The sequence below is a fragment of the Herpailurus yagouaroundi genome, unplaced genomic scaffold (assembly GCF_014898765.1).
Source record: "Herpailurus yagouaroundi ecotype Mexico unplaced genomic scaffold, PumYag 438, whole genome shotgun sequence".
Taxonomy (NCBI): domain Eukaryota; kingdom Metazoa; phylum Chordata; class Mammalia; order Carnivora; family Felidae; genus Herpailurus; species Herpailurus yagouaroundi.
Window position 1 is genome coordinate 1046533 of NW_024412655.1, and position 19922 is coordinate 1066454.

Below are 19922 nucleotides of genomic sequence, written 5' to 3' on the forward strand. Positions count from 1 at the left end.
AATTGTGTTTCTGGCAGATGGAATAAGTTATGGTCATCTGCTCAGATGGCTAAAGCCTTTTATTAATATTTTGGAAAAAACACTTAACATTTTTAATTTGCCCAAGTTCCAAATAAAGTTTCCTGATTTTGTTCACCTTCTGATAATAATGATCTCCTTGAGGTTTATATTTCAAAGACATGGCCTAGACATAGTTATAGGGGCAGAGTGAAGGAGTGTGAGGGCCTATGGAATGCTCCCTTGTATGGTAATCTTAAGAACTGTGCTTGGCTGTAATGGGTCCGATGTAATAGGGCCGATGGTCACTTAATGAGCCTGTGTGCTTTGAGCTCAGTGGTGGCTGTGGGCCTGTTGGCCTTGCTCTACACAGCTTGGGCAGGGGCCCTCCTTCAAAAGTAGGAGTTGGTGTTCGCGTTGAAATGTTTTCAGAAACCCTTTGAGGATTTGTTTTCCAGCATCCCAGCTGATTACCAAGCAGGCATCGATTTCTGGGCCAGCATTTTGACGGTGGAGCCCCAGAAGGCGCCCTGGGAGGCGCAGGTGTTGTTGGGGCTTCTGGCCTTGGAGCTGCTGCAGCTGTAGGGCTCAAAGTTTGATGGACTTCTGTTTTCAGTCTTGCTCCAAAGTCCTTTCCAAGCGCTCAGCTCTGGCCACAAGTCCAGTCGGGCAGGTGGCCTCCCTCCCGACTTTTGGTCCTTTTATCAATCCACTTCTCTCGGGAGATAATCCATTTGAAAACAGAGCAGCTGGGGCAGGATGGGGACTTTTTGGTTCCCAAGACCAGGGATGGAACCATCCTCCCGAAGGAACCAGCGATCCTGGAGAAATGGCTGATTGAAAGGCAGGCGAGAAGGAGTGCCCCAAGCCACAGACAAAACCAAAGAGGGCGGGGCGCCTGGGTGGCGCAGTCAGTTAAGCGTCTGACTTCAGCCAGGTCACGATCTCGCGGTCCGTGAGTTCGAGCCCCGCGTCGTGCTCTGGGCTGATGGCTCAGAGCCTGGAGCCTGTTTCCGATTCTGTGTCTCCCTCTCTCTCTGCCCCTCCCCTGTTCATGCTCTGTCTCTCTCTGTCCCCAAAATAAATAAACGTTGAAAAAAAATTAAAAAACAAAAAAAAAAACAAAAAAACAAAACCAAAGAGGGGCTGTTGGAAGAAAACAGATGCCAGCCTGAAGGAGCTCCTTACAGCAAAAGCTGAGTAAGTTCAGCAAAAACACAATGAAAATATTGAATTGTAAGCCAGAGAATAAAATCTATATCTGTACATCCTCACTAACCTAGATAGGTACTCGATTAGATCAACAAGTGAAAGGTTAGGGAAAGCTCATCCTTACGGCACAAATCCAATCAATAAATGGAGAAGGAAAGCCGAAAACAGAAAACCACCAACTGAGTACACCCCGCAATGAGAGTTGTTGGCCTGAACCACCGGTGGATGTGGATGCTTCAATTGTGGGTGAGAGTTGGGAAGAAATGTGATTTTCATGGTCTTAAAGTATCTCTTCAACATATTAATTACACACATAGGAAATATAGTAACCTTACGTGGAGATACCCAGCAGACACACCTTAACGGGGGGTCAAGGTCAACATCGCTAGTAGTGAAACATCAGTATCGTGATCTCCGTGGTCTGATGAGAACATCTCAGCATCATTTCTGTAGGACTGTTGCCAAGAATGCACACACTCATCCCAAACATAAGAAACCACACAAACGCCAGTTGAGAAGTGTTGTACAGAGTAACTGGGTGCTGGAGGCCGAGCTGTCCCAGCCTGAGTGGCAGGGCCCGAGCTGTGGACGGATTGGTGACTGCAGGGCGGCCCGCCGACAGGGAAGCTTCTTGTACTCCCGCTTTTAGGTAATTTGGCCTTATTAAAGTACCTGGGGTATTGTCTGTTGGGGAATTGCCCTCGGCAGGCCTCCTGGGAAAAGAACCATTAGGGAAGAAAATAAGTTTCCGCAAGAAATCGTGCGGCCTTACGTTTAGCCCTTGCCATCCCCTATGGAGACTCCTCTACTTACAGGAAGGATAGCCTCGTGCCTTTGCCAGCAAAGAGGGCCTGTAAAGGAGAGACATGGAAAGCCTCACTCTGGCAACCGAGGAGTGTATCTCTGGGCACAGGTGACTTCAACCCCTAGGCCCACCTGGCCCCCAGGAGGCATTCCAGATGATGACTGAACCTAGTCGGTTCATTGGTTCCTAGGTGCATTGTCTCTCTGAGAATGTATGAGGCATGGGTTTCTAAGGCTTTCTCGGCCCCTTCCTGGCACCTCGGACCGAGGCAGACACATTGTTCTTCTGGCCTCACGTGGTTAGGAGGTCATGTCCCTGTAACTGTTCCACTTGAGGCGTTGAGAAATGGAGGGCCTTTCACGAGAACAGCAAAGCAAATGCTTTCTGGATTATAGATAAACGCAGATGCATAATGGAATAATGTAAGAAATTAATCTATAATCAAAGGGTATGTGGGAAAGTTAGGGGAAAATCACCATGTTATTTCTTAAAGGTTGTTTACACGTAGGAACATTTACAAAATTAGGTGATGTTAGAAAAACATAGATGACGTATGCTATGAGGAAATCACTAGCATATATAAGGCCACGTTTACTGCAATATATCGGCCAGTTCAACACACTGCTGTCGTCTGTGTCCATTTTTATTTTTTGTTTTTATTTTAGTTTTTTATTTTAGTTTTAGTTTTTATTTTAGTTTTGCATTTTCTAGTTTTTTATTTTAGTTTTGTTTTATTTTCACCGACGCTGTTCTTCCTTTGGGAGCCCCTGGTTGCTGGAGCTGGTCTCCGGCAACTGGGGGTCACCCTACAAATGTATTTGGATCATGAAAAACAAGGAAGGACAGAGGAGCTGGTCATTCAGTGCAACACGGTACCCTGGGACACAAAAAGGACCTTAGTGAAGAAGCGTGTGGACTTTGAATAAGGTCTTTCGTTTGGTTAGTAGTGTTACAACAGTGTTCATTCCCTGGTCTTGATCAAGGTACTATGGTTACCCAGGATGCTGCCAACAGGGCAATCTGGGTGAGGGAGGTTGAGAAACTCTACTATTCTTGCATTTTTTTCCCTATAAATCAAATTGCTTCAAAACAAAAAGTTAGGAAAGAAAATCGATGTTAGGCGTGTTGAAAGAAGTGATACAAAACGGAGAATGAGCAAGGCCGCAGAGTGGCTGAGTTCAGACCCCGGTGCCTTGGTGCCAATCCCTGCCCTGCTGCTTCCCAGCTGTGTGACATTGGACAGGTTACCTAACTTCTCTGTGCTTCACTTCCTCTTCTAAAATGAGGACGATAACAACACTTATCTCACTGGGCTGTTATGAGGGTTAAATATATTAACGTATGTGAGGCATCCAGAACAGTGCTTGGTATAGACTCAGTGCTCTGGAAGTGCTGGCTTTCGTCCCTGTTTTGATGACCAGAACTGGAAACAGGCGGTGGGCCCAGCTGAAGAGCAGATTCGTGTGCTGAGAGATCGATGGAGAGCTCTCCTGGAGGAAACACAGGAGAACAGAGACGCAGGGGAGCCTGCATGTCGATGCCATGAGTCCCAGACCGGAGGAAAAGGAGAACGGAGACGAAGTACGTGAGGAAACGAGGAAGCCAAAGGTCCCAGAATGAAAGGAAGACGAAGGGCTTCAGGCTAAAGGTCTGCAAAGAAACAACCACACTCAGTTCACACACCAATGAAGTTTAGAGTATCGACGCGAGACAGGAACAGTAAGAGACTCCGTGAAAAACCGCTTTCTCGCTCCTTTTCCCACTTCTATTCTTGTTAGCACCCGCACCCCCACCCTACACATGCCTTCTCGTGCAGGTAACGAATGTCCTTGAGAAGTGCTGGGACTTAGGGACTTCTCTGGAGTCTTCCAGCACAGCAGGTGACATCTAAGGAGTGGCCGGGTGGACAATGTCCTCACAAACATTGTCCAAGACCCCTGACTCCAGGGCCTAAGCAGCTTATGGAGGACACCTGAGCCCTGGCCCTGGTTCGCCCGGTTCCTAGTGTTGAGAGGGCTGTATGCCAGGCCGCCACCCTCAACGACAGCCCCAAGCTCCAAGACACTCACACTCCTTTTCCTTTCCAAGTCTTCTGGACACTCTGTCATATCTACACTCTTTGTCTTTTTTTTAAGTGTTTATTTTATTTTATTTTATGTTTATTTATTTGAGAGAGAGAGTGTGTGTGTGTGTGTGTGTGTGTGTGTGTGAGCGGGGGAAGGGGGAGAGAAAGGAGAGAGAGAAAATCCCAAGCAGCCTCCATCCTGTCAGCATGGAGCCCGATGTGGGGTTTGAACTCACGAACTGTGCGATCATGACCTGAGCTGAAACCAAGAGTTGGACGATTAACCAACTGAGACACACCGGCGCCCCTACGCTCTCTGTCTTCAACAAACTCTGCTGTCACTTCCTTCCTCTCCACTCCCATTTGATTTCCATCCTGCACGAAGCCGGTCCTGAGGGCCCCCCAGGTCCTTGGGCCTGGCCAGCCTGCATCAAAAGCAAACTTTCCAGAAAGAGAAAGTTCCGTACAGAAAGAACAGATCACCTGTAAGGGAACAAGAATCATTGATACCAGATTTCTCCTCAAACCATATGAGAAGTGTTATTTTAAAGAATTGAAAGAAACAAATCTAGATTTTGACATCCAGCTAAGTTGGCATTCCAATGCAAAAGCATAAGAAAAATATTTCCAGGAGGCCGTAGAATACAGACATAGAAAATGTTCTTGGTTGAGGAACTGAAAGAGAAAAAACCACAGGAAGAGTGGGAGCCGTCGAAGTGAGTGGACTGAATGCCTTTGCAAGGTCTGTCCTGGGAACAACCACCCACAGAAAGGAAGGAGCAAGGGGCAGAAGTGAAGGAGAGTTGGCCATATAAACCCCAGATAAAATTCTGGGCGATGCCTCCAGGAAGGAGGGTGACAGCCAGGACCTGAGAAGGCACCCCAAGAGTGAGTGCGGCTGGACCCCTGTGCTCAGGGCAGCACGGGTCTGGAGAACAGCCATCCACGGCCAGCACGTGGTATGTGTCCACTGCTCACAATTCTGGGCACGAAGTAGGTGCTCAGTAAATATTTGCTGAATAAATATATGTGTATGCTTTTTATAAAAGTCATAAAATTGTCATAAAAAGTCAAAAAAGACATAAAAAGTCATTTAAAAAAGTCATAAAAATGATTCATCCCATGAATATCAACAACGAAGGAAAAAAGAAGCGGAGAAGTAAGTAGTAAATAGGAAAACTACGATAGAAGTAACTCCTGTTAGAAGAATCATCACAACAAATATGAACTAAAAGACAGAGAGCCCACAGGAGATGCAATTGAAGAAAAGATCCAGAAATACGGAGAAATCACAACCTCTGAAATCAGATTTTGGTAACTGCAGGTGCTTTCCAGGGTCATCAGGACCCTCTCTGGGTGGTGGTGGGGGGGGCAGGTAATCATCATCCCAGGCCTAAAATCAGCTCTGCAGGGAGCACCCAGGGAGACCAGAAAACACGGCCGAGGGTCAGCAGCAAAAGACAACGGAAACCCTGGGTGCTGGACTTCTAGACGGCGAGCTCACTGAGCTCCGGGGGACAAAAGGTGAACTCAGTGGGTGGGTTTGTTGCTCTTGGGTCGCATGAGTCCCGGGGAACTTGTTGGGGTGAATACTGGAGGTTCAAGGGCCTCGCCTCAAGAAGACGGAGGAAGAGACCATCCAGACAGAAGCACAGACACGATGTGCAAGAAACACGATGGGTGTGTAAGAGATATTGAGGACAGAGTGAGAGCTTCCCACGTGTGTTTAATTGGAGTTTCAGGAGAAGGAGGACTGGAGAACAGGGGGGCGGGGAATCCATGTTCGAATAATTAATGGCTGAGAACTTTCCCAAACTGGGGAAGACAGTCAACCCCAGATTTAAGAAACTCAAGTCTCTCCCAGGATAAATAGAAACGAAGCCACACCTCAGAACATCATAGCAAAACTGCAGAAAACCAAAGACATAAAATTATAAGCAGCCTGATAAAAACAGATTTTCAAATAAGGGGTAAAACTTACACCGTAGCTGATTTTATAGTATCAGTGACAGCTGGGAAAGAAGGCCGCGAAACGGCATCCTCAGTGCCAATCTGAAACTCTACGCCAACTACAAATACTCAAGAAAGAAGGAGAAATGAAGATACTTTCCGGAAAACAGAAGTCAAGGGGCTTTGGTCACCAGCTCCCACTAAGGGAGCTGTTCACCCAGAAGGAAACCAGTCTGGATGGAAAACACCGAGGGCCTGGTGAAGGGCAGGGACACGAAGTGTGTGTCCATGCGGACTCAGTATCCGCCACACCAAACAAGGACACATCTTGGTATGTCAGAAAAAAAAAAAAAAAGAAAGAAAAGCACAACCACGACGCATAATCCGGAAGGAGGTCAGTGGGACTGAGAGATCCCAAGGTCCTCGTGTGTCCAGCATATAAAAACACCTTATGGCCTCAGATTCTGAGAAACCAGAGTTACGTCATCATTTATGAAGTAACCACTAAAATAATAGGAAGAGTGTGGGAAAATTCAAGCTTTCAAAGGAAGACACAAAATAATGAACTAATAAATGCCGGACAACGCAGAGATACCGTGAGAAGTAGCAAGAGTCTGGGGAGGGCTCTGGGTACAAAGTCCACGGACAGTTGCCTGTGTCTCTATGGCAGCTGGCCACGGAGCACACGTAAAGTGGCCAGGCTTCTTTGGTAGGTGGCTTGCAGCCCGTGCCCCAAGTCTCCATCCCCCTCCCCCAACAGGCTGGGGGTCACTGCAGCCACGGCCTTCCCCACGCGCTGTGGTTAACCCAACACGGCATGAGGTAGGCCAGTGCCAAGACTTCTGTGGGGACCCTGGCCTCGCCATAAGAACAAGTGCCGGCTCAGTCAGTAGAGCACGAGACCCTTGACCTAAGGGTTGTGAGTTCAAGCCCATGTTGGGTGTAGAGCCTACTTTACAAAAATCCTGTGAGAGAGGAGCTGTCCCCTCCCATCTGCAGCCGACCAGAGTGACGGGGGGAGCTGAGGCAAGGCCAAGGGAGGCTAGTCTAGGCCAGCCCGGAGTCCTGAGATCTCACAGACCCTTGAGTAAGAACAGACATATATTGGTGTATACCACTGAGGTTTTGTGGCCACGTATTATGCAACCTCATTGCGTACAGATACTTGCTACAACCTGACGCATCATCGGGGACACACAAATTAAAGCCACAAAGAGATATCGCTTCACGACGCCCTGAGTGGCTACTGTTGTAGAACCGGGAGGGTCCAGGGACCCCCAGGGCCAGCTGTGGGAATGTGTGTCACAGCAGCCACCGTGGAAAACAACGTGGCCTGGTCCACTGAAGTGGGAGACATTTATATCCCTTGACCTGCCACACATACCACGGAAATGCGGATCCACGTGCAGGAAAGGCACTTGAACACAAATACACAGCCACTGCCGCCAGTACCACTGGCCACCCACAGGAGAGCAGACAAGCGGTGGCTTATTTAGATCATGGAGCACGACATGGAAATTAGAAGAAATGGACCACAGCCGCACATGGGCGAGGCTCGCGGCTGTAACACCGGGTGAAGGGAGGTTCAGCAAGGGTTCATTCACGAGTCCAAACGAGCAAAATTAAAGCACAGTGTTTGGGGTTATCCTGAACTCACTTAGGTTCGGTGTAACCCACACTTGGGGGTTAGAACTTGGATGAAAAGCAAGAACGGGTTCACCATAAAGTCCGGAGAGCGGTGACCCTGGCGGGAAGGCGGGGAGGTTACCGCAGGGGTCAGGCGCCTGCTGGGGCATCAATGGTTTTCACTTGGGCCGTAGTTGCACGGGCACCACAGTCCGGCAGCTCGTTAGGTGCACTTTTATGTTTTATTTATTTTTTTTAAACAAAAAAAATTTTTTAACGTTTATTTATTTTTGAGAGACAGAGAGAGGCAGAGTGTGAGCAGGGGAGGGGCAGAGAGAGAGGGAGACACAGAATTCGAAGCAGGCTGCAGGCTCCGTGAGCTGTCAGCACAGAGCCCGACGCGGGGCTCGAACTCACAGACCGCGAGATCATGACCTGAGCCGGAGTCGGACGCTCAACCGACTGAGCCACCCAGGCGCCCCCACTTTTATGCTTTATTCACTTTGCTGAATATTTGCTAAGTGTCACAGTGAGAAAAGCTAACAGTGTGTGCACCCAAGAGCCCGGATTCGGTATCTCAGGGGCAGATTCATCACACACTGTGTTTCGGAAGTCCCCAAATTCTGCCTGGAAAAGATCTGGGGACCGTGTGAGGCCAAGACTAAAATCTCCAAGGAACAGGAGAGAATCTGAGGGCTGCTGACGAGCACCCCAGGGCAGGTGCCTCAGTCAGGGTCGGCTGCGCGAGGCTGCGCGGCACACAGCCTGGAGGACCCCTGTCCCGCCCTTGTTGCACCCTTGCAGAGCCACGCAGGGACCACATAAGGTTCTACCTTGACATGTGTCTCCGCGGTCACTGGGGCAGGACGAAGGGCACCCAGGGAGTCACAGCCTGGATTCCAGGGGACGGGGAGATACAACCCTACCGAGCCCAGGAGAGCCAGAGGTGTTTGGCGGACAGGACTAAGGACCATCACATGTTGACAGCACCATCCCGAAGTCTCCAGTTTTATGAAGATCAAAAGTGATCAAAGTCGCCATTTCCAGCCCAGATGTGTCTCCTCTCAAGCGGGAGAACTCAGAACTGAAAAGACGAACCAGTCACCTCCCCCTCCCCCCCCCGGCACTCAGCCGAAGAGCAGGGATGGCACTGGTTGGAGGGGGGACCAGGGCAGGAATTCTGAAATCCCTCCAGGTGGCTGTGGTGAGAACCCCTGACCCCAGGTGGGCACGGTCCTAGCCTGGACCTGGAGTGTGCCCCCAGGAGGGGATGCCCCCGGAAGGGGCTCCCACACCCCTCGTCCGCACCCTCTCAAAGCAGGGTGCTGGGCAACTGGGGTCACAGCTTCCTCGGGGCGATAGAAGTCCTCCATGTACGTAATCAACTTTTAAGATGTCGGTTTAATTTCCATCAGGTTCATGTGCCAAGAGTCACACCGTTAGCTCCCTCTTTCCTGGTGCTCAGCTGTGCTGTGTCTCTTCCCTTTATCACCCTCCGCCCTCAACCCGGACTGCAGGTGCCCGGCTTGTGAGGCTCGGGTGCCCGGGCCACACCGCTGATCGGATTCTCGCAGCAACGCTCAGCCTTAGAACTCGGGAGTCTGCTATTTCATCTTTTACTGGTTAAGGTAGAAAAGCTGTCGCCTCTTCTAACGGTGGTCTGGGCTTTCTCGGTTTCTCTGTTCCTGCTCAGTCAGCAGCCAGTCCTGTCCTGAGCGCACGAGGCCAAAGACGCAGGCAGCGGTGAGCCGTGCACAGGGCTGTCCCCCATCTTACCCTGGGGCTGCCCGCTTCTTAGGCTCTTGGTCTGTCTGTCCGGGTTCCTGGACCGAATTCCAACATGGGGGTGCTCCCCCACCGAGAGCGCCAACCAATTCTTGGACACCAGCTGGGTGTCAGAGAACTCTGTTGTGACACTGTCTGCCCAGAGATAGTGTCAGAGCCCACAGTTGAGGAATCAGTCCTGCAAGACAGCTCCCGGCCCCACCAGAGATCCTGACGGACCGGAGGCTCCAAGCCTCACCTCACGTTCTTTTACTTTACTAGAGCGACTCACGGAACTCAGGGAAACACTTCCTTATGGTGACCGGTGTGTTGAAGGGTGTGACCGAGGGCACAAATCAACAGTCTCCCATAGGAGCGTCCGCACTTGTGGAGCTCGGTGGCACGTGGGAGAGTTCTGGTCCCCCGTGTGGAGGACGTCTGAAAAGATAAAAAGGACCAGAAATCTGTCCTCTTGGGCTTTAATGTATAGTCATGATTGACTAAGTCATTGGCCGTTGCTGATTCAACCTCTGGGGGCATGGAAAGCTCCAACCGTCCCGCCCGTGGGTGGGTCCGGCAGCACCGTCACTAATAACAAGACCCTGTGTCACCTTTTGTCGGAGCTGTGCATGAAGACCAGATGTGCCTGAGAACTGTATTTGGCGGTCTGATGACAAGTATCTATTTCTTATAAATCATTATATTGCAGTCCTTCCTCCGAACAGCACAGGGCGGGCGACCCACCGTCTACTCTCCTCACTGCTTGTGTTAGTCTGGCTTCCCCAGAGAAATGAGTCACACAGGGAGTCGGCTCGTGTGGTTCGGAAGCCTCACCGCCTGCCGCCTGCAAGCTGGAGGCCCACGGGAGCCAGCGTGCCCTCCGGCCCGAGTCGGAGTCCCGCGGCAGGAGGAGACGGAAGTCCCAGCTCAGAGCGAGGCGGGCAGTGTGAATTCTCCCTTACTCCACATTCGTGTTCTAGTCAGGCCTCCAACACATTGGAGGAGCACCCCCCCAACCCCCCCCCCACCCCGGAGCGGGGGGGGGGGGGGGGGGGGGTGCTCCAGCCTCACTCGGTCCATCGATTCACATGTTAATTGCATCCAGAAATACACTCACAACACACCCAGGGGGCAAGGTTTGCCATCTGGGCCCTGCGGCCCAGTCAAGCTGCACACGGCTTTACGTGGGTCAGTCTTTCCAGCCCCAAGAACAGTGTCTTTGTTGCGGGAGGCCGAGGCCGCATTTTCAAAGTTTTAGGAGATGGCATCAAGTCCCTGTGAAAGTCAGGGTGGGCTAGACTGTGCTGCGGTATCGAACAATCCCAAGTCTCAGGGACTTCAGAGAAAGCTTTGTTTCCTGCCCGTGCTGCCCCTCAAATGTGGGGCTGCACTGCCAGGGGGTCCGTGGGCTGCCCTCAGGGACCGAGGGTGGAGCTTCTGCTTCCGCGAGCGCCCCAGCGCCCCGGGAACGTGGTGAACCGCACGCCATCCTTCTTGCCTGGAAGACACGCCCTTTCACTTAGAACCCCGTTTCCCTGGCAGCAGAGTCCCGGTCTCCACTAACTTCAGGGGGGTGGGGAAGGGCTTTCCTGCCATCGCGAAGCGCAAAGACAGCTGCCGTCTTGGTGGCTGGCACAGATGACCTCTGCAGAGTGGAGCTGATGGGGCTCCAAGGACCTGGCAGGTTTCGGGGGACGGGAGGGGGGCTCCGGAGGGCCGAACCACCAGCACTCCCAGCCTCCAGGGCCGGGTGTGTGGGTGTGCAAGAGAGCAGAGCCCCCCACCCCTGAAACTCACCGAGGAACACTCTCCACCCTCTGCCCTGGTCTCCAGGTCTTCTGTCATGTCTGTCCCAATCTTCTGTGCTTGTCCAGGCCTCGTCTCCAAGCTCTGCCTGTCCAGCTGACCCTGAGGCGCACTGCACAACCGCAGCTTTGGAAGGCACCTCTTGCGCAGCCAGCACCGCAGCCCGGGCTGGGGACGGGCGGGGCTGTGGCCTTGGATGATACCGTATTCTCGACTCCGCACCTCCAGGGAGACCGGGAGCCTACCAAGGGAGAGTCTTTCAGATTGCTTTTGTGGAGGCCGAATGCCATCTGCTCCTTATTTCTTTGTGAAGTGAAACCCTATTTATTCCCTGCTTGTTTGGCCAGTAAGAGACCTTTTCCCTTAAAACGCTAATTCATGAAGTTCCAGAATGTGGGCTTCACAAGAGGAAGAAGAGATGTCTTCCTGCACCCCGCACATGTGAGATATTTGGTTTGATAGAGTAGTCATTTGGGTAGGTTCGCAGAAATATCAGTCTTCTTTCCCTGTGCAGTTAGAAAGTCAGGTAATTTTTCTGTTACTGGTTTGTTATTTCCCTCTGCTTATCTGCTCTTGGAAATTCATTAGAAAAAGTCTTGCAAAATTTCCAAGACTTTGAACAGGAAGAGCACGTCCTGTTGTGAGCAAGGTTCCAAGGCAATCTGACAAGTTGCTGCCGGGACTGGGGGCAGATGGGCAGCTGTGTGACCTCTCTGCCCTGGGCCAGAGTCAGATGCGGGGAGACACCCTGGCCCATCCGTGAAAGATGCATGAGAGCAGGGAAGTGTGAGTCTCTCCCAAATGCCCTCCTCTTGGTACCTGGCCTGATGACACCTTGCCAGGACCACGTCCTCTTATCTGCCACCAACAGACCGTCCACGGCGTGACTTTGGTAGGGTGGAGGCCACAAACCTATTTTATTGTTTAAAGTTGTTATTTAAATTCCAATTAGTTAACATACAGTTTAATATCAGTTTCAGGTGCACAATGTAGTGATTCAACACTTCCATACATCACCCGGTGCTCATCCAAGTGCCCTCCATGATTCCCATCACCTGTCTAACCCATCCCCCACCCACCTCCCCTCTGGTGACCATCAGTGTGTTCTCTGTATTTAAGAGACAGTTTCTTGGTTTGCCCCTCTCTCTTTCCCCCACTCTGTCCATTTGTTTTGTTTCTTAAATTCCACATCTGAGTGAAATCATATGATACTTGTCTTTGTCTGACTGGCTTATTTCCCTTAGAATAATACTCTAGCTCCATCCATGTCATTGCAAATGGCAAAGCTTCTTTCTTTTTTACGGCTGAGTAATATTCCATTGTATATACACATGTCTTCTTTACCCATTCATCAGCGGGTGGATATTTGGGCTCTTTCCATACCTCGGCTATTATCAGCACGGGGGCGTGGGGCACGTATCCCTTTGAGTTAGTGGTTTTGTAAACTTTGGATAAATACCTAGTAGTGCAATTGCTGGGCCGTAGGGTAGTTCTGTTTTTAGTTTTTTGAGAAGCCTCCACGCTGTTCTCCAGAGCAGCTGTACCAGCTTGCATTCCCACCAGCAGTGCAAGAGGGTTCCCCTTTCTCCACGTCCTCACCAACACGTGTTGTTTCCTGTGTTGTTAGTGTTAGCCATTCTGACAGGTGTGAGGTGGTATCTCATTGTGGTTTTCATTTGTATTTCTCTGATGCCGAGTGATGTTGAGCATGTTTTCATGTGTCTGTTGGCCATCTGGATGTCTTGTTGGTAAAAATGTCTATTCATGTCTTCTGCCCATTTCTTCACTGGATTATTTGTGTTTTGGGTGTTGAGTTTGATAAGTTCTTTATAGATTTTTGTTACTAACCCTTTATCAGACATGCCATTTGCAAATATCTTCTCCCATTCCATAGGCTGCGTTTTAGTTTTGTTGATTGTTTCCTTGACTGCAGAAGCTTTTTACCTTGAAGAGGTCCCAATAGTTTATTTTTGCTTTTGTTTTCCTTGTCTCAGGAGACAGCTCTAGAAGAAAGTTGCTGTGGCCAAGGTCAAAGAGGTTACCACCTGTGTTCTCCTCTAGGATTTTAATGATTCCCTGTCTCACACTTAAGTCTTTAATTCATTTTGAATTTATTTTCCACAAACCCAATTTTAAATATTCCAGTAACCACATTTTTTTTTTAAATTTTTTTCCCCCAACATTTATTTATTTTTGGGACAGAGAGAGACAGAGCATGAATGGGGGAGGGGCAGAGAGAGAGGGAGACACAGAATCGGAAACAGGCTCCAGGCTCCAAGCCATCAGCCCAGAGCCCGACGCGGGGCTCGAACTCACGGACCGCGAGATCGTGACCTGGCTGAAGCCGGACGCTTAACCGACTGCGCCACCCAGGCGCCCCTCCAGTAACCACATTTTAAAAAAGCAAAAGGAGGGGCGCCTGGGTGGCTCAGTCGGTTAAGCATCCAACTTCGGTTCAGGTATGATCTCATGGTTCATGAGTTAGGGCCCTGCATCAGGCTTTGTGCTGACAGCTTGGAGCCTGGAAACTGCTTTGGATTCTGTGTCTCCCTCTCTCTCTGCCCCTCCCCGTGTTGGGAAAATAAGTAAAGTTCTGCACCACAAGATAGCTGAAGGGACTAAAACAAGCTCCAGTTCCCAGCTTAGAGACTCCTCTTCCGGGTTCTTCCTGCCCTGTTTGCCGTGCGTGTGAAAGCCGCCACGAATTCGGAAGATTACGCTATAAATTACCCTTCCCACCTGTATTTGGGGCTCAGATCTTCGGAGAAATGGTCTCCTCTGAGCCCGCCAGTGTTAAATAAATCTCCGATCCACCAAGATCTCCGAGTGCCGCTTGGGTTTTCTGCCAGTGTTCCAGCCTGGTTCCGTAACATATTTGGTTCCCTGACTGGGAAACCCAACCTCACTGGCCCATTGTTGCCACCAGTTTGGGAGAACGGCGAGGCGGTGACAGAATGAGGGGTCGCAAGGGAGAAGGCGCGCCCTGCCTGGATTTTGGCAGTCTCCCACTTGGTCACCTTGGGTCGGCCCCCCCTCCGCCGTTCCCACCGGACTCGAGGAGACTTGGCAGGCGAGGATCTGGACCCGACGTCGGATATCGGTAAGGCCGGGGCCCAATTCTGTCCTGTCCTGCCCACTCACAGTGGTGGAAGGGGGACCTGATCACTCCCTGGAGACCCCAGTGGTCTCATCTGTAGACATTCCATGGGAAGGAATGTCATAACCTCTGGTGTGTATGTGAGTGTGAATGTGCGACTCGGTCTGGCTTGCCTGCCTGCCGAATTTGATTCTGTGGCTCCACAGGTGGACACCCTTAAGGTCCCCAAAAGCCCACGGAGTCTGAGTGGGCCCGTCTGCGATTCCGTGGTGAATGGCATACAGTCTATGGCGGCATGGGAATAGTTTCCGATTATAAGTCACAAAGCTGAGACCAATACGGCTAAGCGTCACCTAAGTTCTTTCAGGACATGGCCAGATGTGCATCTGACTGGTCTCCTCGTTAGAGGGGGCACCCCTATCCCTCTGTCTGTCTTTGCAACTCTGCCTCATGGGAACGTCATGGGGTCGGGACAGAGCAAAGCAGGAGTTTTCGGGAGACTATGGAATTAAGATAACCCCCGGCAAGTTAAGGACCCTATGTGAGTTAGAATGGCCCACTTTTGGTGGAGGAGGGCCCTCTGAGAGAACCTTGGATGTCCCAATGGTCTGCTGCATCTGGCATGTTGTCTCCAGAGACCCAGGTTACCCTGATCAGTTCCTGTGTAAGTCCCGACCTCCACAAATTCTCACCGGTGAGCCGGAGGAAGAACCAATCTTGTCCCCGCTGTATGAACCTCCTGCTTCCCAATACTCTGCCGCCTTTCGTCTCCCCACCACCTCCAGGTTTGGCAGATTCTCTCTCCTCTGGAACCAGTGGCCAGATTGCGCCCTCCGCCAGGTGCAGGTGGTCTCCAGATGCCGGTCCACAGCCGCAGATACCAAGAGGCTCTCCTCTGGGGGATCTTAGCAGGGGCGAAGAAGCCCATGAATATGCCCAGCCCAAGGGGAATCCCCTGGGGATTATTATGAGAGGCTATGTGAGGTTTATACCCCATTTGACCACAAGGCACGAGAGGGCCACAACTAAAAGACAGGAAGGTCCAGCCTCCAAGAGGGGGGAGGCTCAAAACCTCCTTAGCAAGAGAACGATGTGCCTTCTGCAAGGAGAAAGGACATCAAAGTAGGAATAGATTATGTGAATTCAGGGGTCACACATATGAAGTTCCCCCCTTCAGGTCTGCCTTCCCCACTGTGTGGGCTGAGGACAACCCCTCCCCCCACCCCCCACCACTTGCCCACAACCGGGCCCATCATTGTAGAGTAAATCCCAGGGGCTCAACTGCAGAGACAGCGGCAATGCCCCCCAACAAGAGGCAAGGGCAGGCATGGAAGAAATCAGTCATTCTGGTTGAATGCCAATCATCCTGAACACCCTGCTCTTGCCAGTCAGGAAGCCAGGAGGAGGGTACCGACCAGTTCAAGTCTTGCACTCGGTGGTCCCAAACCCGTACACCCTCTGCAGCTAGACCACACCAGACACAGGGCGTCAGATGCAACTGACTTGGACACACCTCCCACGGGGGTTTAAAACTCTTCCTGCCCTCTGTGGGGAGGCACTGGCCGGAGACCTCGCTGGCTTTCCAAGGGAGGCCACATGCTGCACCCTTCTCCAACATGTGGAGGACCTCCTCTTTGCCAGCAATACCCGAGAGAATTGCACAGAGGGCACAAGAGCCCTCTCCAAGTACTGTCAGACTCAGGGTATTGGGTCTCATGGAAAAAGAACACTAGGGCTAGGCAAAAAAGAAGGTCATCACCTTCCTACCCTAGCCCCAAACTAAGAGGGGGCTATGAGAATTCCTGAGGGCTGTGGGATTCTGCCAAATCTGGATTCCCAGATTCTCAGCAATAGCAAGACCCCTCTATAATCTCTTGGTAGGACCAGATCGAGAACCCTCCGGACAGAAGCCAAAGCCGCCTTTCTAGAGATAAAGGCTGCCTCAGGGCAGGCATCAGCCCTTGGTCTGCCAAATATAGAGAAGCCTTTTAAAGTGACTTTGACAAAAGGTGGTACAGCCACTTCTGTCTCTGTCCCCTGCCCCTTACTCCTGCATTTTCCTACATCTCCAGATACAGCTAGGGGTGTGGATGCCTCTCTGCCCATAGGCACACAGTGTGATGGAGGGCTGAGGGTTTGATTCATTCCGTGAAGTCATATCTCAGTACCTGCTTGGGTCAGAAAGATGTGTGTTTCAGAAGCCCCAAGGAGGAGGCTGAGACTGCTCCCTAAGGTGATTCTTGATGGTGGAGTGGATTTATGCTTTGGTGTTCATTTAAGAGGACTTTGCTGTGTCTCAGCCTGGGAGAGGTGGCAGCTCTCAGCCCTGAGTGAAAAAGAAAGGCCGCAGAGGCCCAGGGACTCTCACCTCTCGTTGCCAATGCCTGCAGAGCCAGAACTGGGCTCGTCCTGGCGGGGAGGAGAGGCGATAGACAGCGGCGTGGTAGGTTGGTGGGGGGATTACTGCTTTCAGATTCCAGGTGATGAGGTCGATGTATCACTGGGCATCCTCGAGGGCCCCTGGCCAGCAGGTTTTGGCTGGCCACACACTGTTCCAGTGTGGAATCTCTTTGTGCATGAGAAGAAACTCTCATGCTTCTCCAACTCTCGGTAGCACAATACCAGGGGCTCCTCTGTGAGAATCCACTGGTCACTCTTAAACAGTGCAGGTGCTGAACCCTGCGACTTTCCTACCTTGTGAGGAGTGGAAACCAGTTGACGGGTGTTCTGAGGTGACCAATAAAATATTTGCAAGCTGCCCAGATCTGCGTGACCAGGCTGGACAGAACCCAGACCTCACTCACCTTGTTCAGTGATGGTAGAAATTTCATCACAGAGGGCGTTCGAAAGGCAGGGTACGCAGGGACACGCCTTGATCCGAGCCCTCACCATTCTCAAGGACAAGTGACTCAACCGAGTCCCAGTACGCCTTTGCTACTGTAGACACACAAAGAGAAGGCAATCTACGAAGGAAAGGGCCTTTGCCGAGGCAGGGAAGAAAGCTCCTCGAGGCTGTGTGGCTTCCGAAGTTAACAGTTCTACACTGCAAAGGACACCAGAATGGAGACAACATTACAGCACAAGGAAACCGTCTGGCCGACAGAGCCGCTGAGAAAGCAGCTAATAAGGAGGCGCTGGACACGATGATCGGGGATGGAGTCGAGGTAATGGTCACAGCCGTATTCATCCTCCTGCTGGAATGCAGACTGCGAATGAGTTCAGGAATCCCCAGCCCCGGCTGGCCCCAGGTATCATGGATCCCGGCATCCAGAAGGAAGCGCCATCATTGCCACAGAAGGAGCACCCGCCCTCAGTGCTTGAAGCTGACTTGATGAGGGTGACCCGAATGACTCCCACCTGCCCTCCGAGACGCTCTACGTGCTCAGGGACGTCCGGGTGCTGGGCCGCGTCGAGAAGCTGCTCTTCCTGGAGCTCTGCCGACACATGGTCTTCCAGCGGCTCAGCCAGGGTGACTACGTCTTCCGGCCGGGCCAGCCGGATGCCAGGACCTATGTGGTGCCGGACGGGCTGCTGGAGCTGCGTCTGCCAGGGCCTGATGGGAAGGAAGCGGTCCTTGGGGACAGCGCCAACAGCCTCCCGAGCATCTTGGACGTCATCACGGCCACCGGCACGCCCAGGGGCACTGTGTCCGCCCGGGTGGCCCGAGACTCCATGGTGCTGCAGCTGCCAGTGGACGCCTTCCCTGCCGTGCCCCCCAAGTACCCCGAGAGCTTGCGGTGGTACGGATCACCATGGGGAGGCTGCAGCGGGTCCTTCAGCCGCGAGATCCAGCCCCTAGCCGCTTCCCCAGCCCCGCCTCCCGGACCACACCAGCCCCGGGTGTGGCTCCAAGCGGGTGGTCAACACCTCAGCTATCGAGGAGCCAAGGGGGACTCCTGGCCAGCCGCCTGACCGCATCGGGGCCCCAGTCCCTGGACCCGGAGAGGACCGGTGACCGCTCCCTCCTGAACGGCCCGGTCTTGCCCCATCGTGCCAAAGCTGGCACCATCATCACCGGCCAAAGTGACCAGGATGTAAGCCTGCGCTTTGTGCTGAGGGGCTGTCTGCATGTCTACACCCCCTCTCACCAGGGGACTTGTCGAGGTCAAAGGCTGGGGACTGGGCCTCGTACAGGTATCATTCCAGGGGTCCACCGCTCCAGAGTCAAGAGGGCCAGGCCTGAGGAGCCCCACACTTGGGAAGACTGGCCCAAGTCCGATCTTCAGCCCTGCTCCAGCCACACCCCGGAAGCTGGCTGGTCTACGCATGGCAGAAGCTTGAGGAATCACCGGCCTGTTAAGGTAAGCAGACTGTTACTCCTTGCCATCAGGTTGGCAGAGGCTGCCCCAGAAAGCTGGGGAAATAGAGAGATGTTCCTGTTCGCACTCACTTTCCTCTTATGGATAGGATGTTTTTTTTTTTTTAATTTTTTTTTTCCAACGTTTATTTATTTTTGGGACAGAGAGAGACAGAGCATGAACGGGGGAGGGGCAGAGAGAGAGGGAGACACAGAATCGGAAGTAGGCTCCAGGCTCTGAGCCATCATCCCAGAGCCCGACGCGGGGCTCGAACTCACGGACCGCGAGATCGTGACCTGGCTGAAGTCGGACGCTTAACCGACAGCACCACCCAGGCGCCCCAAGGGGAGCAGAGACAGGACCTGACCTGAGAGCCTGCGACAGGAAGCCCCCCTGAGACCACAGCCCTTCCTCCTGCCCTGCCCTGGTGTAACCTGACACCCAGTGCTCCTTCCATGTCCCTAGTGCCCGACCAAGTCACCCAGTTACAAAACACCAGGAAAAAGAAACTTCTGAGAAAGCAGAAGTACTGAGTTGAGACGGGGAGAGAGACCCTGATATGGGGCTGAGCTCTAGCAGGGACCACCCACATCCGGGCCTCACTCTACAAAAGGTCAAGGCTCTGGCATCCCAACCACTTCCTGTCCCTCTTCCCTGGTGCCCGCAAGGCATTTCCCCAACTGAAACATGATCAAGGAGGAGCATGATCCTCCTGTAATGGGGGCATCCCAAGGTCCAGCTCCCATGGCCACCACCGTGATCAACATCCAGACTGAGACGTCCGTGCCCGACCACATCGTCTGGTCCCTGTTCAACACAGTCTACATGAACTGGTGCTGCCTGGGCTTCGTGGCCTTTGCCTACTCCGTGAAGGTGGGTGTGTGTGTTGGGGGTGGGTTCTCCCAGAAAGTGCAGGTGAGCCTGCGGAGGTCCGTCTGCCCCGAGGGTACCTGGTGTGCGGGGAGCCCCTGTGTGTGTGAGCGTGTGTGTGACTATTCCCAGGGAGAGAACAGGGTGAGGCCGCATGGGAGGGCATGGGAATGGCAGGGTCACCCTATGTCCCCACCCTCCCCAAGAAGGTCTCCTTCCCAGAATAATTAGGGCAATTACATCCTCCACACTTTGGACTCCGAACTCAAGTCTTGTCCAGAATGGACACGAGGTAGTCGAAGGCTGTTCGGCCCTGATGGGGTGTGAGGCCAGTGACTGGACCTACGCAGAGGGAGGGGGTGCCCTGGGGTCTCCAGGAGAGGCCGAGAGTCTGAAGAAGGAGCTAGAGGCCCCAGGAGGGACGGGACCCAA